Source organism: Cupressus sempervirens, chromosome 5 (assembly GCF_028749045.1).
Source record: "Cupressus sempervirens isolate cs-2001-9-10 chromosome 5, ASM2874904v1, whole genome shotgun sequence".
In the NCBI taxonomy this organism is placed as follows: Eukaryota; Viridiplantae; Streptophyta; class Pinopsida; order Cupressales; family Cupressaceae; genus Cupressus; species Cupressus sempervirens.
In genome coordinates this window covers 602,954,877-602,970,961 of record NC_143122.1, presented here as the reverse complement: position 1 = coordinate 602,970,961, position 16,085 = coordinate 602,954,877, and positions in this window count along the sequence as shown.

Here is a 16,085-nt window from a genome sequence, read left to right as displayed (position 1 = left end):
CCAGTTGAAACTCAAGCACCTTTTCAACAATAGGGTCTGGACTTCATAGGAGAAATTTTCCCAAGTCTAGCACTGGCTATTCTTGGATTCTGGTTGCTACTGACTACTTTACAATATGGGTAGAGGCTATCCCTACTAGAAATGCAACAAGTAAAGTGGTAAATAATTTCCTATTGAGTAATATTAATTCTAGATTTGGATGTCCACAGAGAATTGTCACAGATAATACTATGTGTTTTAGGTTTAAGGAGTTCATCAAGTTTTGTGATAAATATGGAATGACAAGATCATCATCTACTCCATATCATCCACAAGGAAATGGACAAGCCGAGTCCACAAATAAAAGCCTGTTGAAAATCATTAAGAGAACCCTGGATGATAATAAAAGGGCATGGGATTCCAAGTTACAGTTGGCAATATGGGCTGACAGAGTAACTGTAAAGAAGGCAATTGGGGTAGCTCCATTTGATTTAGTGTATGGAATTCAAGCTAGAATGCCCCAAAACAACTTGATGGGACTATACAATTACATCTAGTCATATGATGAAGATACTACTGATGAAATGAAAGAAAGAATGGATGAATTGGTAGGATTGACCGAAGCCAGAAGAGAATCATCTCTGAGGAACCAAAAGTTGCAGTTGCAAGTCAAAACACTCTATGATAAAAGAACTGTAAACCAGAAATTTGAAAATGGAGACCTAGTCTTAATGTGGAATGCCAGAATTGAAGATAAAGGAAAACATGGCAAATTTGATCCCATTTGGTTAGGCCCATATCTCATTGAGAATGCTTGGGGTGAAGATTCTTACATAATGAAAGATATATTTGATAATATTCTTGAATTTCCAGTTCATGGACAGTTCTTGAAGAGGTATTTTTCTTGAAAAAAAACTTATTTTTCTTCCATGAACAATAGCTTTAGGGTTTCCCATCGTCTTTTTTTCTATAAATACTTGTACAGTCTGGGTCTTTGTTTTTGTGTGTTGCCTTGTGCTCTCTAAAGAATTTGTCACCTTACCAGATGTGTGGTCTACTCTCCCATATATTCTGAATTCTTGCATAGACTCAAGTAGTCTTTCATCCCCATACAAAGCCACTGTTGGTGTGACTTTTTGTGTAGTAGAAGTTTTCTGTTATATCATAGAAAAGTCAAATGTTCTATTCCTAAGTGAAGCATAGGGTTTTGGATAATCCATCCATAAGAAATAATCATCATGTAAACCCTATATCATCTCTATTCATAAATTGTCGGGTGTGAAATTTTGAATTTTCAAAAGAGATGAATATGCTGTCATATTCCTTTTCCTTTCTGCCGGGTTACCTTTCTTCCTATTTGTCCCAACTGTCAGATCCATCTAGATCTACCGTTGTCATTACCTCATGATGAAAAGTTGCATGCTTATTAAGTATGGCGAGGTAATGAGTGTTGAGTATTTTAAGAGGCAGGACCGTAAAGTGAAGATACGGCGATCAGAGATTTGCTTATTAAATGATTTATTGTGCAGGTACACTTTGCAAGTTACCATCCAAAAAGGATAGGGACCCACTAGAATATCTGACATCAGAGCCGGAATGATGGTTTTTCTGGATGTTCCACCACCTCGCTATCAGAAAAATCAAGCACTTCGCCATTAGCGAAGTAGCGAGGCCACGTGAAAATCTGAAGATGGTGACATTGCATCTTGCTTGTATCATAATTACACCAGGTGGCATGACCAGTCATAAATACCGTTGTCAGAATTAGTTTTAATTGACAGAAGTGATTACTAGGTAACCCTTGCATTTTCCAGCATGAAATAATTTTAAGTGCCGGAGCTCGCTACCTCGCTATCGGAAAATTCAGGCGCTTCACCGTTAGCAAGTTAGCAAGGCCTCGTAAAATGGTAAAAGATCGGCAAGATCTTTGGTGATGTGGAATGATAAATGACTATGGTAAATTTTGACATGTGCCAACTATGCAGAGATTCGATTCTCATTAATGCCTATCTGACTGAATGTACAAAAAATCTTGAATGTCAGCTTGAAGTGGATCAACGGAGCTCGCTACCTCACTATGACAAGTTGCATGCTTGTTAAGCCATGCGACATAGCAAATATAAATCAGGAGATCCTGTGCTTTTTCCTCACCTTTGATTTGGTAAGTGATCAATGGCTGTCGTCTCCTCGCTATGAAGAGTTGCAAGGGAGATAATTATAGCGACATAGTGAGTTGGGCCTGCCACCTTCCTTCTTAAGAAGCCCTGTAGCATATCTTTCGATCATTTTCAGATCCGATCAACGATTGTCGCCGCTTCGCTATGGCAAGGTGCTCGTTCTTTATGCATAACGAAGTAGCGATATGCTGACACGTGTTCTCAGTCGTTAGTGGGTCCAAATATAAATGCCATCAAAGAAAGAATTTTGTACATGGCAAGTTCTCATTGGGTAAAATAACTGACATGGAAAATACAACTCCTAGTTGTTCTCTCTGCACCACATGATCGTAGGATCTTTGAAGATCAACGACGCAGTTTTAAATGAAAATTGTAGTGCCACTCTCTGTACTAATTAGACAAGAAAGCTTCATCCGTGAGGAAAAATAGAGTATAATACAGAGAGATTTCATCAGTTTCATCTCACGCGAGCAAAGATTTGGAGCCATTCTTGTGCAGAAGCCATTACTGAAAGAAAAACGTGCCAAGGTCTGATAAAAATTGTCAAGTTGTATGTTTGCCAAAAATTTGTAGGAATACAGAGGAAAACAGAGACAGAATTCAAGTAAGTAATACTACCATAATCTTCGTAAGCTTTTAAGTTCTAAAAAGATAACCCAAGATGCCTCCGAAGAAGGGATTTTCAGGTGCAATAAACTACTTGGATAGAAATGTCCATGATGATTTGCTTGAGTTGCTTCCTGAGTCTACTGTAGAAATAGTGCAAGTTAAGAGGTTAACCTCACTGAACCCTAGGATAAGGATAGCTGATGGATTGTATGATAAGGGTAATTGGGTTCAGGATGCTCAAACTTCTCAAACTGTATTGAGTTTATTCAAAAAATAGTTTGTAGAAAGGAAGTTATATGCCCCTCATGCCAATATATGGAATTTTGATCTAGGAAAGCTTGTTGTCCCCAATGTGTTTATGGATTTTGACCTACTTGAAGCTATAGCAAAAAATTATGACCAAGCCACTAAGGTAGTGAGAAGAATGGATGGTGTGGCTTTAGTTACCGTCAGTCCCGGGGAGATTAGGAAGGTTTTCAGTCTGGGACCTCTCATTATGTATCATGTGCCCATTAATTTGATTGAGTTAGAAAAAGAATATATGTCCAAAAGGGATGTAGTTAGACAAGGTGCACTGAAAGCCCACATAGGCCGGATTGGAGGCCTCCCAACCATAACATTGTCTTCTAAAGAACCATTCAAGAAATCATTCTTTAATGCCAGGGCAGTAGAGATATATAGGACCCTGTGCAGTGTCTTCAGAGAGGGTGAAGAAGATTTTATTCCGGTGAGCTTCATGTATATGATCACCCAAATCTCCTCTTTTGGTGTGGAAATAATTTTTGATTTTGTATCTTACTTGGCTAATGAGATTCACCAGGGATTGGTGGGGATTGCAAAGCGCAAGGTAGAAAAGGTTTGAGGTCAGTACTCCCTATTGATGCATATGTTTCTTTTTAAAGGGCCCACTTATTTTGGTAAAGAAATGGTTTTAAATAGGGAACAAGAAGGGGAGGCACTGCCAGTCCAATTATGGAGTGCATACATGACTTGGGAAGCAGAAAATGCTAGCTTTGTTAGATTTGATAGGCACTTTGCCTCCAAACTAAGATGGCTCATATTGAGTGATAATCCCAGAATTCCTAAGGCACTAATGCATCTTGTTAGGCCTATGGACAAACCCCATAGTCTAAAAGTTTCACATAATTGGGGAGATATTAGCCCATATTCAGTCTCAACTGTCATTAGGGTTTATGGATTCAAAGGAACACCCCATGTACTACCCTATCAGGTACCTTTAAAGGTAGGGATAGCTAAAATTTTGTGGCAGTTGGGTCGAGTGGAGGAGGCCTTTTTGCACAAAAGGGGAACAGGATCAATTTTTCCTACTTGCACTATAGCCCACCAATTTGTGATAACTAAAGAAGGGTGGATCTTTCTCCACAAAATTTTGGATCAATATAAGATGGCAGTGTCTCATGCTCATTTTTGTGATACAGAAGGTTTCTTTAACTCTTCTCTTAGACTTAGAATCAAGCTTCGTCCAGTTTAGCATGAATTCTATTTTCTTGAAGATATAATAAGAAATGAATATTCTCTCCATGAGAAAAAAATAAAGAAAGAAAAATGGAAAGTCTATTCAAAATTTTTGGAGTTTATTAATTTTTTTGACAAAGATTATAGTCCTCTTAGTAATGCTGCAACCAATGCAGATAAGATAAATAAGCTCATGAGTACTTTCTCTGAGATAATGGAAGTAATAAATGAGAAGAAACATCATTTTATTGATTCTTTTCCAGATAAATCCAGAGAGGTTATGAGAAAATTGGGTTTCACCCCCAACATTGGAATGGGTCCACTGGTGGTACGAAAGAAGATAGGATATACTATTGTTCGGCAGCAGATGCCCATTGTACACAAAGATTCTAAGTCTAGTTCAGCATGAATTCTATTTTCCTGAAGATATAATAAGAAATGAATATTCTCTCCATGAGCAAGAAATAAAGAAAGAAAAATGAAAAGTCTATTCAAAAGTTTTGGAGTTTATTAATTGTTTTGACAAAGATTACAGTCCTCTTACTAATGCTGCAACCAATGCAGATAAGATAAATAAGCTCATGAGTACTTTCTCTGAGATAATGGAAGTAATGAATGAGAAGAAACAATATTTTATTGATTCTTTTCTAGATAAAGCCAGAGAGGTTATGAGAAAATTGGGTTTCACCCCCAACATTGGAATTGGTCCACTGGTGGTACGAAAGAAGACAGGATATACTATTGTTTGGCAGCAGATTGTTTCTTTAACTCTGCTCTTAGACTTAGAATCAAGCTTTGTCCAATTCAGCATGAATTCTATTATCCTGAAGATATAATAAGAAATGAATATTCTCTCCATGATCAAGAAATAAAGAAAGAAAAATGGAAATTCTATTCAAAAGTTTTGGAGTTTATTAATTGTTTTGACAAAGATTATAGTCCTCTTAGTAATGCTGCAACCAATGCAGATAAGATAAATAAGCTCATGAGTACTTTCTCTGAGATAATGGAAGTAATGAATGAGAAGAAACAACATTTTATTGATTCTTTTCCAGATAAAGCCAGAGAGTTTATGATAAAATTGGGTTTCACCCCCAACATTGAAATGGGTCCACTGGTGGTACGAAAGAAGACAATATATACTATTGTTCGGCAGCAGATGCCCATTGTAGACAAAGAAAAATAGGTAGTTGAATCTACCAGTACTGTCCTAGAAGAAAGACCACTTGAACCTTCTCCCAAAAGAAGAAAAATAATAAGGGAAGAAGAATCCCCTGATGAAGGTTACTCACCTTCTCAAACTCCAATGAGAATTGAGGAAGAGCAGCTCACCAATGAGCAATTTGAACAAATGGGGTCACAAGAAGAAATTTTTGTTACACAAGCAGAAATTGATGAAGGGAACCCATAGGAACCTCCTGTGCCAAGTTTTGAATTAACTATAGCAGATTTCAGAGGAAGGGAATTGGACCCTGTTTTGGAACAAGCTAGTCAACATTTTTTGTCTGATAACAGTTTTGTAAGATCTAGGGCTTTCCATTAGTTTGCATGGAGGGTAAACATGCACATTTTTGAGCAAAGGTGTAAGAATATGAAAACAGAGCATCTAGAAATGGATGAGGCCTCCATTCAAAATCAAATAAAGGAACAAATAATGCAAGAGTTTCAGAATATAACCCTTGATGAGGGTAGACAGATGGTAAAAAATGCAAATATTTTATTTTTGCCCAATTGGGATATTGCTGATGCATTAGTTTTTAATTCTATATCAAATAATTTAGGACTACAGGACCCAAATAAAGAGGAATTCTTGGGTACAACATTCAGCAATGATCAAGCTGCCCTTGTTATGTGGTCCCTGAGAAGAGGATCCAGGACTACTTCATCACAGCCTGATGATTCAGGACTAAAAGGGAATATCATTGTAAGGAGAGTTGCTGATACTTCAAATGTACAGGCAGCCCACATGAATGTGGATTATTGTAAATTTTCCTTGGCCACTGCAGAAAGAGAAGAGAAGGAAATGATTTATATGCACAATAAATAAGAAATAGTGGTGGATGCTTATAATCAAGAGGTAAAAAGGAGAATTGAGCTGGAAAATAGGGTATCTCAATTGGAGAAGATACCTGGAAAAAGGAAAGTGGGAGAATCCAGTACACTCAGAATTTCATATCCTGCACAGTCATCTGTTGGATTAACCCCTATCATTGAAATACCTGACACCCTTGAAAGACCGCAATTCTATACTGCAGAGGAATTTGAAGCAGAAAAAACCAAATTACATGAGTGGCAGATAGAATTTAGAAATCAGCAGGAAGAAAAATGGAAGCAGGGTATGACATATTTGAGGGATAAAATACAATGGTCAAATTTTTATGATCAGTTGACAAGAATTTTAACCCTCATGGATGAGTTGAATAAAGAAAAAGATGGACTAAATTCTCTGGCACATAAATGGAGATAGAGAAATAATGATATTACAATTATATGTATATCTGCAGTCCAAATCCCTTATCATCAAGTTGAAAAGATTTTTGATTTATTGAATAAGTTAGAAAATTTTGAGAATGAAAGAGATTCTTTACAGAGAAGATTGATACTCTGTTTTTCAAAATATCTTGCTGAAAAATTCACCCTATTTCCTTGTGCTTTAGAATCTGTTGATACAGTAAAGGAAAAAGAAAAATGGAAAAAGGAAATGGATGAATTATTCGATAATAGAATAATAAACATCATCAGTGAGATTGGCCATTGGTTTTAGGCAAAGACAAACAAGGAGCTGGTAAAAGAAAAATTGTATTATACTGCTATGAGAAAAGAATTTGATGATTTAGAGGAAAATGCAAATTCTTTAATAAAGATACAAAGAGAAACTCTAAGTTTTGATTGGCCAGATGATGATACTTTTAATAAGTGGAAAAATCAGTTTAGTGAACAGATGTCAGGAGACAATGAGGAAGAAGATGCAAAAGTAATAGTTACCCTTGTAATCAGCAATGATGACATGGAAAATCCCCAGGTTAAAGTGAGTTTGCAGGTAATAGAAGATGATACATAACTTACAGACCTCATGGGTATGTACTCCGAAAGTGAAGAATGACTGCAAGGTCAGATCGTGCTCTTGTCTCAACAATTCAGAAGCATAACAGAAAGGGACCCGCCAAAAAATGTTGTTAATCTTTCTGTTATTTTATTTTTGTCTTTCTTTTGAATGGACACCTGTCACCTTATTTAGCCTGAAGCTTGTTGCATCTCACACTATTTAAGTGAGATCCGAAGGCTAAAGAATGGTCCAAATTCTATTTTTACTAAGTATTGTGCTTAGTCCTATTTTTGGTCCAAACATTTGGAAAGCAAGTTTGTAGTATACTTTTCTGTCAAAATTTTTGAAAATACATGAATGTAGAAAGAACTGTGCTTCTTTTCTGAAGGTCTTTCTGGGTCTATTGTAAAGGATATACCATTTTCAAAGGAAATGAATACAAATTATGAACTATCCCCATATCAGTTCTTTCTGAATTTTTTCTCCTTTTAAATACTTAGCTACCTTGATGTTGTGTGAGTAAAAGCTTATGCAATTGACTGCAATCTAGTAGGGTTGTACATCCATTTGTTATTGCTGTTAATTCAATGGATTAAATAAGGGCTCTGATGAATGTGATGAGATTGCTTAGGTATTGAAAAGGATTTTCGAATGATAAATTCTGATAAGAATTGCTGATAAGAATTTGTTGCAAAGCAACAAATTAGATCTAAGAATTTACTATAGACTCTGAACCCTAATCGATTAGGCACTGATCGAAAGTATTTCAACCAAAAGAGAATTATATTATGACTGGTTTTTTCAAATACATCATAAAATCAAATTTTACTTTTATTTCCTGTAAGATATTCAAAGTTGGCCAGCACTTGCCTGCATGGAATGTTTTAGCTTTATTTAGCCATTGTTGTTGAAAACATCTATAGATCTATAGAAGATTTCTTGGCCATATCTGTTCAAGGGATGTGTTTACCAATTTGGTAAGAGTTATGTATATGTTTGAGGATTTAGAAATGAGAATCAAAATGAAACTAAGAATAATTCTCATACAATTGTTCCATTTTTGAACCATCCCTGGGTACACCCGCCCTGGTTTTTACAGAGCCAAAAGAGTAGAAAATCGTTTGAGGTTTTGTTGAAGTTGCATCATAGTACTTTGCATATGCAAGTGGCAATGAGAACTGGCTATTCTTTAGGTTGTGTATGTACTGATATCTAGGTATTAAGCCTTTTTTCGCTTAGTAGTTTTAGCACTATTTTTAACACCAAAAAAAAAAACACCAACACGTCCTTCATGATGGTGGATATGTATCCTCTTTGATTGATGATTAGCATATGTTAGATGATGTTATTTTATGCTTTTATTTGCATGATAGATTTCTTCTATATATGATGTTGTATTTATTAGGAGTGAGATTCCTACTATGTAATACCAATGATCTCTTCAGTGATTTGGAATGTTACGCACGGAGGGATGGCTAGGATCCACAATGGTCCAATGATGATATTGGCGGTTGGGAGGAACCGTGCACTTAGTTTATTATGTTTGATCTTTATGATGGATTTATATGTTCTCTATGATGTTGTATCATAGATTAGAATAGGATGATGTACCTTATTCTATGTATGTATATTCTTTTGAGCTTGTCATACCCTGTGACATGTACAGTGGATGAATGAGCATTTGAAATGTAATGTATAGACATTGGACTTATCATTATTATTTCATGTGGATGTTGTACTAGATGGATTCATGTATGTAATTCAACGTTAAGGGATCTTAAAGAATGTAATCCATTATTTATGTTATGTTTAATTTCATATGGACATTGCTATTGCTTCCGTTATTGTGCATGAGTTATATATATGGTATTTTTTTTTTTTTTTAAATGCTACTAAACTTAGTGAAATTCTAGGTTAATTCTTTGGATCCCTTGGTGGGGCATTACAATTTAGCTGGAACTCTATTCTAAGAAGTGTTTCCAACTTGTTGATCCCTCTTGATGGGGCTAGCTGACTTTACTCCCCTTTCACTGCTAGTGGCCTATTCTTGAATCCTTTCTACCTTTATCTCACTATTTATCCTATCTTCCCCTTTGTTTGGACTTTTCCTCTACCCTAGATTGCTCTTTGATACCTTTTTCTTCTTTTTAGATCTTTGTTTAGTAGATGCATCTTTCTTATTTCTCCCTTTATGAATCTCTTTATGATCAACCACAATGATTGATTTGATTCTTCTATTAGGTTGTAAACTATAACCATAATCAATTTTTTTAGTACTTTATAGATCAAATTGGGTGTCAAGCTTTCCAAAACATTGTAAGGATGTGACTCTGCTGATCTAATCACCATCTTCTTTTTCTATGTACTTATCATAAGAACCATACTTTGAAAGTACGAAGTGTTAGGTAGATATATAAAATCTGTTCTTTTATCATCCTCTACCTTTATGATTACATATATCTCCCCTTCATATGTTTGTAAACTTAACTCATAAGATACCTTCTTTGTTATCACTTTTTTTTGTATAGGAAGAGATTGATTAAACTTTGTTCTAATTAGTAATTTCACATTGTTGGAATACTAAAAGGAGGCATCTATCCCTATGAATTATCCTATAGCAGATCCCATTGATTTGAGGGTTTCAATCTACGTCAACTTTGGTGGTAAAGCCTAAATATTGAACCATATTGGGCACCTAAAATCTATCCCTTCTAACTTAAAATTTGGACTCCAATCTACAAATTTGATAGCATGTCCATTGAAAAAAAAATCTGATACATTCATAAATTAATTTTTAATAACTTTACTCATACATTGAAAATAAAGGGTTTTATTTGAATAGAAAGAGATACTTACCTAGTCACGATAGTTTTCCTCTAACCAATTTGAGAGAAAGAACAAATCTTCATTAGGGCCATTCCATACCATGAAAATGAAATTTTTTTGACATTCACACCATGCAGCTTCAATTTCCTCATTGTGAATGCAGATGGTATTTTCCTTGTAGGCTGGTTTAGCCCTAGGATCTATCTTTCCCTTAGGGTGTGAAGAAATCTTGTTAACCCTCTTCATGGATCGCCTGTGAGGAGGGAGATAGGGGTGCGACGACTTATCATGAGACTCAACCATAAAAGGGGGATATGAATGATATGGACTGGGAGGTACTAACTTATTAGACTCTAATGGAGGTGGTTTGCACAGGTTGAGTTGGGCATACTTAGTAATATTAAATACCCTAAATTGATCATTCAAACTCTCAATTGTAAACAATGACTATGGACAAAAATTACCAACAAAATCTGGTGTGACAAGGTTGGATTTGGCCTGATAATTCTTTGGCCTAGGAATTCTTCCATAAATTGCCTCTTTTTGCAAATTTGATTTGTAGGAGTGTCATCTCTAACCCTTTTTGTCTTCATAATTTTCCAGAATTGAGAACTTATTCGCAATCTTGACCGCATATTGTGACTTCTCCAAATCTTGAGTTCCCTCAAAGACCTACTCTGATTTTTTGCACGAATGCTGGATTTTTCCATAAATTATTAATTATTATTTATATTTTTAGGTAAATTTAAATTATTTATAAAGAACTCAATAAAACTAATTTTTCAAAAAAGTTCTCTAAATGCAATAATGTATGATCTATTATCTAAATGGAGAGTCTACATGGTATAATATATTATCTAACTCTAAACAACTTCAAAGTTATGATTATTCATCAACTAAAATATATTGATATAATTTGAACTTGTTAAAAAATGATTATATTTAATGATTTAAATTTTAAAAACAATTAAGATTTTCTTATTGTACTTATAAAATAAAGATTTATTAAAATATTTATAAAAATTAATTTGAAATATCTATATTCCATATTCTCCAAATATTAGACAAATGTTGATTCCCCTAGATAAAAATAATTTAAAAATATAAAAAAATTAATATAGAATATCCATGTTTTACAAATACAATTTTATAAATTAGGAATTATAATTAAAAAAATGGACAAATTTTAGAATTTTATAATCATTGATTGAAAAATGCATTGGTTTTTTTTTTCAAATTAAAATATATAAATTGATAGAGGTTGTAAGAAAAATTATTTGATAACACAAATTACCATAATTAGTAAAGGAGTAAAGAAATTTGTATTTGATATACTTATATCAATTCAAAAATTATGGATAAGAAAACTAAAAATGTAATAATTATGATTTATAATTAAATATTATATATTGAATTAAATTGACAAATAAATTTTATTGTTTTATTAAAATATTTATAAAGAAATCAAGAAAAAACAATTTTAGTTAAGTTCAAGATTCTACATGTGAAATAATATATTATTCTAATTCTAAACCACTTAAACAAAATTGATGAAAAATTAAGATTACATATCAACTAACAAATTATATATATTTTTTACATTCTCAAAATGATTGACATGTTCTTATTGAACTAATAATATAAAGATTTATAAAAATTAATTTAGAAGTCTATATTCCAGAAATATTAGACATATGCTTGTTAAACTAACTATAGGGAGAGACAGGGAAACGAGAGATAGGTAGAGGGATGGGAAAATATAAGGAAGTAGAGATAGACATAGAAGAATAGAGAGGGAGGGATAAAAAGTAAGAGAACATAAAATGAATAAAAAGAGAGGGAGATGAATATATATGGGAAGGGGATGGGATAGATGTATAGCTAGAGAGATAGAAAGGAGAAATGGGAGGAAGTGAGATAGTAGAAAATGGGGAGAGATAGAGATAGGAAGAATGTGTGTGTGTGTGTGTGCGCATGTGTAATAGGGGACACCTTATGTAATTGACATAATATTGAGGCTGACCTTATGCATGATCAGTAGGTGGAGAAAATAAATAGGGGAGAGTAGTATGGAGGGAATGACATACCCATTTTTCTAACCATATCTCATGACCAACTCCAAGAAAGGTTCACTAGCTATCCTTTCTATTGAATAAGTAGACAAAATTGTTGAATGTTTTCATTTAATACAAGAGAAAGAGGTCTTGAAAATAGAAAGAAGGCTTGAATAACCATCCTATGGCTTTGAAATACAAAGGAATGATGATTTTGTGTTAGCATTGAGAATTATTTACATGCTATATTGAATTATTGAACTCTCAACCCTAGACCATATCATCAATATTGAACCCTAAACCCTATCATCAAGTGCATCTAGAAATAGAAAATAAAAATACATAGATATGGGAAATTTATTGATAATTATATGTTGATTAGTTTCTCTCTTAGATCTCTCCCTCCATTTTCCTACAACTTTATTGTATACCTCTACCAAATATACCATCAATATTATCCTAAAGAGAGATGAATAAGGGAGGAAGAAACCTAGATATGGAAGGGAGGAAGAAGAGGAGAGAAACAAACAAACACACACACAGAGAGAGAGAGAGAAAGAGAGAGAGAGAGAGAGAGAGAGAGAGAGAGAGAGAGAGAGAGAGAGAGAGAGAGAGAGAGAGAGGATGGGGTTGGATAAAGGGAAACATAGCTCAATATATTGAAAAGGAAATGTAGAGTGGGAGAGAGAGGATGATATAAAGAGATAGAAAAACATACATAAGAGATAATGCTATTTATGAAGTGATAGAGAGATATAGGGAAAGATTTTTAGTTATACCCCCCACCTTCTCTTTATATATTTTAGGGTGCAAGCTCCATGGTACAAAGTTTAGGTCATATAAATAATGTTATAATTTTAGATAGCCTAGCCATACTATAGGCCCTTACCCTAACAAAAATCCTCATTCCAATTTCATTCCTTACCATAACCATAATCCTAATATTTATCCCAATCTTTTTTGTAACCCTAATGAAAACCCTCAACCTAACCCTTAGAGAGAGGCAGGTGAGGAAGACAGGTTAGGGAGAGAGAGAGAGAGAGAGAGAGAGAGAGAGAGAGAGAGAGAGAGAGAGAGAGAATATACTTACTAAAAATTATCATTAAATTATAACTATTAATATTTTTGGTTACTTATACAATATTCAAAATTTTACAAATATGTATATTTTAATAAATTTGGAAATCATAATATTCTACACTTGTAATAGATATAATTTAGAGAAAAATCAATATCTTTCAAAAAGAAGCTCTCAAAAGTAGCAAAACTCTCTATTTCAGAAAGGGCATGAAAGTGCCTATCCAAAACAACAAGAATGGTTAACACAAAAGTTAACCCCACAAAAAAAAAATGTTAACTTGTAGCTCAGTCAAAGAAGAAAATGAGCCAACTCAGCAATAAAGGAAACTAAGTTCACTCAATTAAAGAACAAACTGAGCACATTTCCCAATGCATGGTGGAAGAGGAAACATCAATTCTGTGATTTTATGGGTTGTCAAAAATGACCCTTGTAAAATAGAAAAAATGGGGATAACATGCAAGTTTTCCCACCACCATGTGGCACAAGCCCATTTGTCATAACTTGATGTCACTATTTCGGAAGGCCAAGAAAGAAGGCCTTCCGAAATTAAAAAATTTGCTATTTCAGAAAGAGCATGACAATCACTTTCTAAAATAGTGAAAATGGTTAACATAAAATGTTAACCCCTGCCAAAGTGCATGTGAACCCACCTATGACTCCTTCGCCTAGTTGATGTTTAATCTCTCTATCTTAAACGGTTAACACAAAATGTTAGCCCCTACCAAAGTGGGTGTTAACCCACCATGACTCCTACACCTTTTATGTTTAATCTCTCTATCTTCAACCCTTAACATGAAATGTGAACCTTGCCAAAGTGTGTGTTAACCCACCTATGACTCCTACACCTAGTTGATGTTTAATCTCTCTATCTTCAATAGTTAATGTGAAATGTTAAACCTTAGAAAGCGTGTGTTAACCCGCCCATGACTCCTACACCTAGTTGATGTTTAATCTCTCTATCTTCTTATTCACCACCACATGATCTATCAAGACTCTATTTCTTAGAGGCAGTTGCAAAATCAACAAAAGAAATTGTGATATGGGTTAACATGCAATGTTAACCATGCCACATGCAAGAGCCTACCTAGTTTTTCCATTTCGCTAGGAGAAAAAATGGGATAACATGAAATGTTTACCCAATATCACATGGAAAAAACCTATTGGTTCACACATTTCCCAATACATGGTGGAAGAGACAACCATGATTTCATAATTTTGCAAGAGAAAGGAATGAATATTTTTGAAATAAAAAGTTTTGCTATTTTGGAAAGGCAACAAGATAAGCCTTTCGAAATAGTGAAATTCACTGTTTTTGAAAGAGCATGAAATTTTCTCTCCAAAACAAAAAAAATAGTTAACATGAAAGTTAACCCTAGAAAACACATGTGTTAATCCACAACTTGGTCAAAGAAGAAAATAAGTGAACTCAGCAAAAGAGGAAACTAGTTTCACTCGGTTAAAGAACAAACCAAGCCAAAACTAAGTCACTAAGGTGAAGAGGAAACTGAGCTAATTTAGTCAATGAAGAACCCAAGCCAACTTGGTAAAATAAGAAACTAGATAACATGAAATATTTCAGAATGCAAACCCACAAAATGTTAACCCCTACCAAAGTGCATGTTAACCCACCTATGACTCCTACACCTAGTTGATGTTTAATCTATCTATCTTGTTGCTCACCACCACATGATGATTTTTCAAGACTCTATTTCTTAGAGATAGCTACAGAATCAACAAAAGAAATTGTGAGATGGGATAACATGCAAGGTTAACCTTGCCACATGCAAGAGCCTAACTAGCTTTGCCATTTCTCTAGGAGCAAAAATGGGATAACTTACAATGTTTGCCAAACACCACGTGGAACAAACATGTTGGTTGGCACATTTCCTAATGTATAGTGGAAGAGACAACAAAAATTTCACAATTTTGTGGGAGCAAGGAATGAAGATTTTTGAAATAGCAAATTTAGAAAGTCGAGAAGATAAGCCTTCCAAAATAACGAAATTCACTATTTCAGAAAGAGCATGAAAATGCCTCTCCAAAACACCAAAAATGGTTAACACAAAATTTAACCCTTAAAAAATGCATGTTAACCCATGGCTTGGTAAAAGAAGAAAATGATTCAACTCAGCAACAAAGGAACCAAGTTCACTTGGTTAAAAAAAACATTGAGGCAAAACTAAGTCACTTTGGCAAAGAGTAAACTGAGCTAACTCAGTTAATAAAGAACATGAGCCAACTTGGTAAAAGAAGGAATTGGACAACATGAAATCTTAGCTGAAAATTTTAGCATGTTAACTCAAAACAGAGAATCCATCCCATTGAAGATCTCTCTGATTGACTATCAGTGATGGGCTGAATGGGGAACAAAAATGGCTAGGGCTTATTATCTCCCTCTCTCACATTCCCGCCCTCTCTCATAGCCCCCTCTCTTCCTATATGAGTGGGATTTCAATGATGTCCATTACTAAATAAATAGGAGAGTAGTAGAGAGGGAATTACATACCCATCTTTCCTCATGTTTCTCGCGAGCCACCCCCATGGGATACATTTGGTCATGGATTGGAGATTATCAAGTTGAAGGGATTTGTGGCTTAAATATATGAGTAGAGAGAGAGAGAGAGAGAGAGAGAGAGAGAGAGAGAGAGAGAGAGAGAGAGAGAGAGAGAGAGAGAGAGAGAGAGAGAGAGAGAGAGAGAGAGAGCCTCAACCTTGTGTACTTAAACCTTGTGCCATCAACTGTAATCCTAGACCATGTGTAGAGTGGGAGATGGAGAGATATATAGGTGATGAGAGAGTAGAGAAGGAGAGGGGTAGGTTGAGGGAGAGGAAATTTT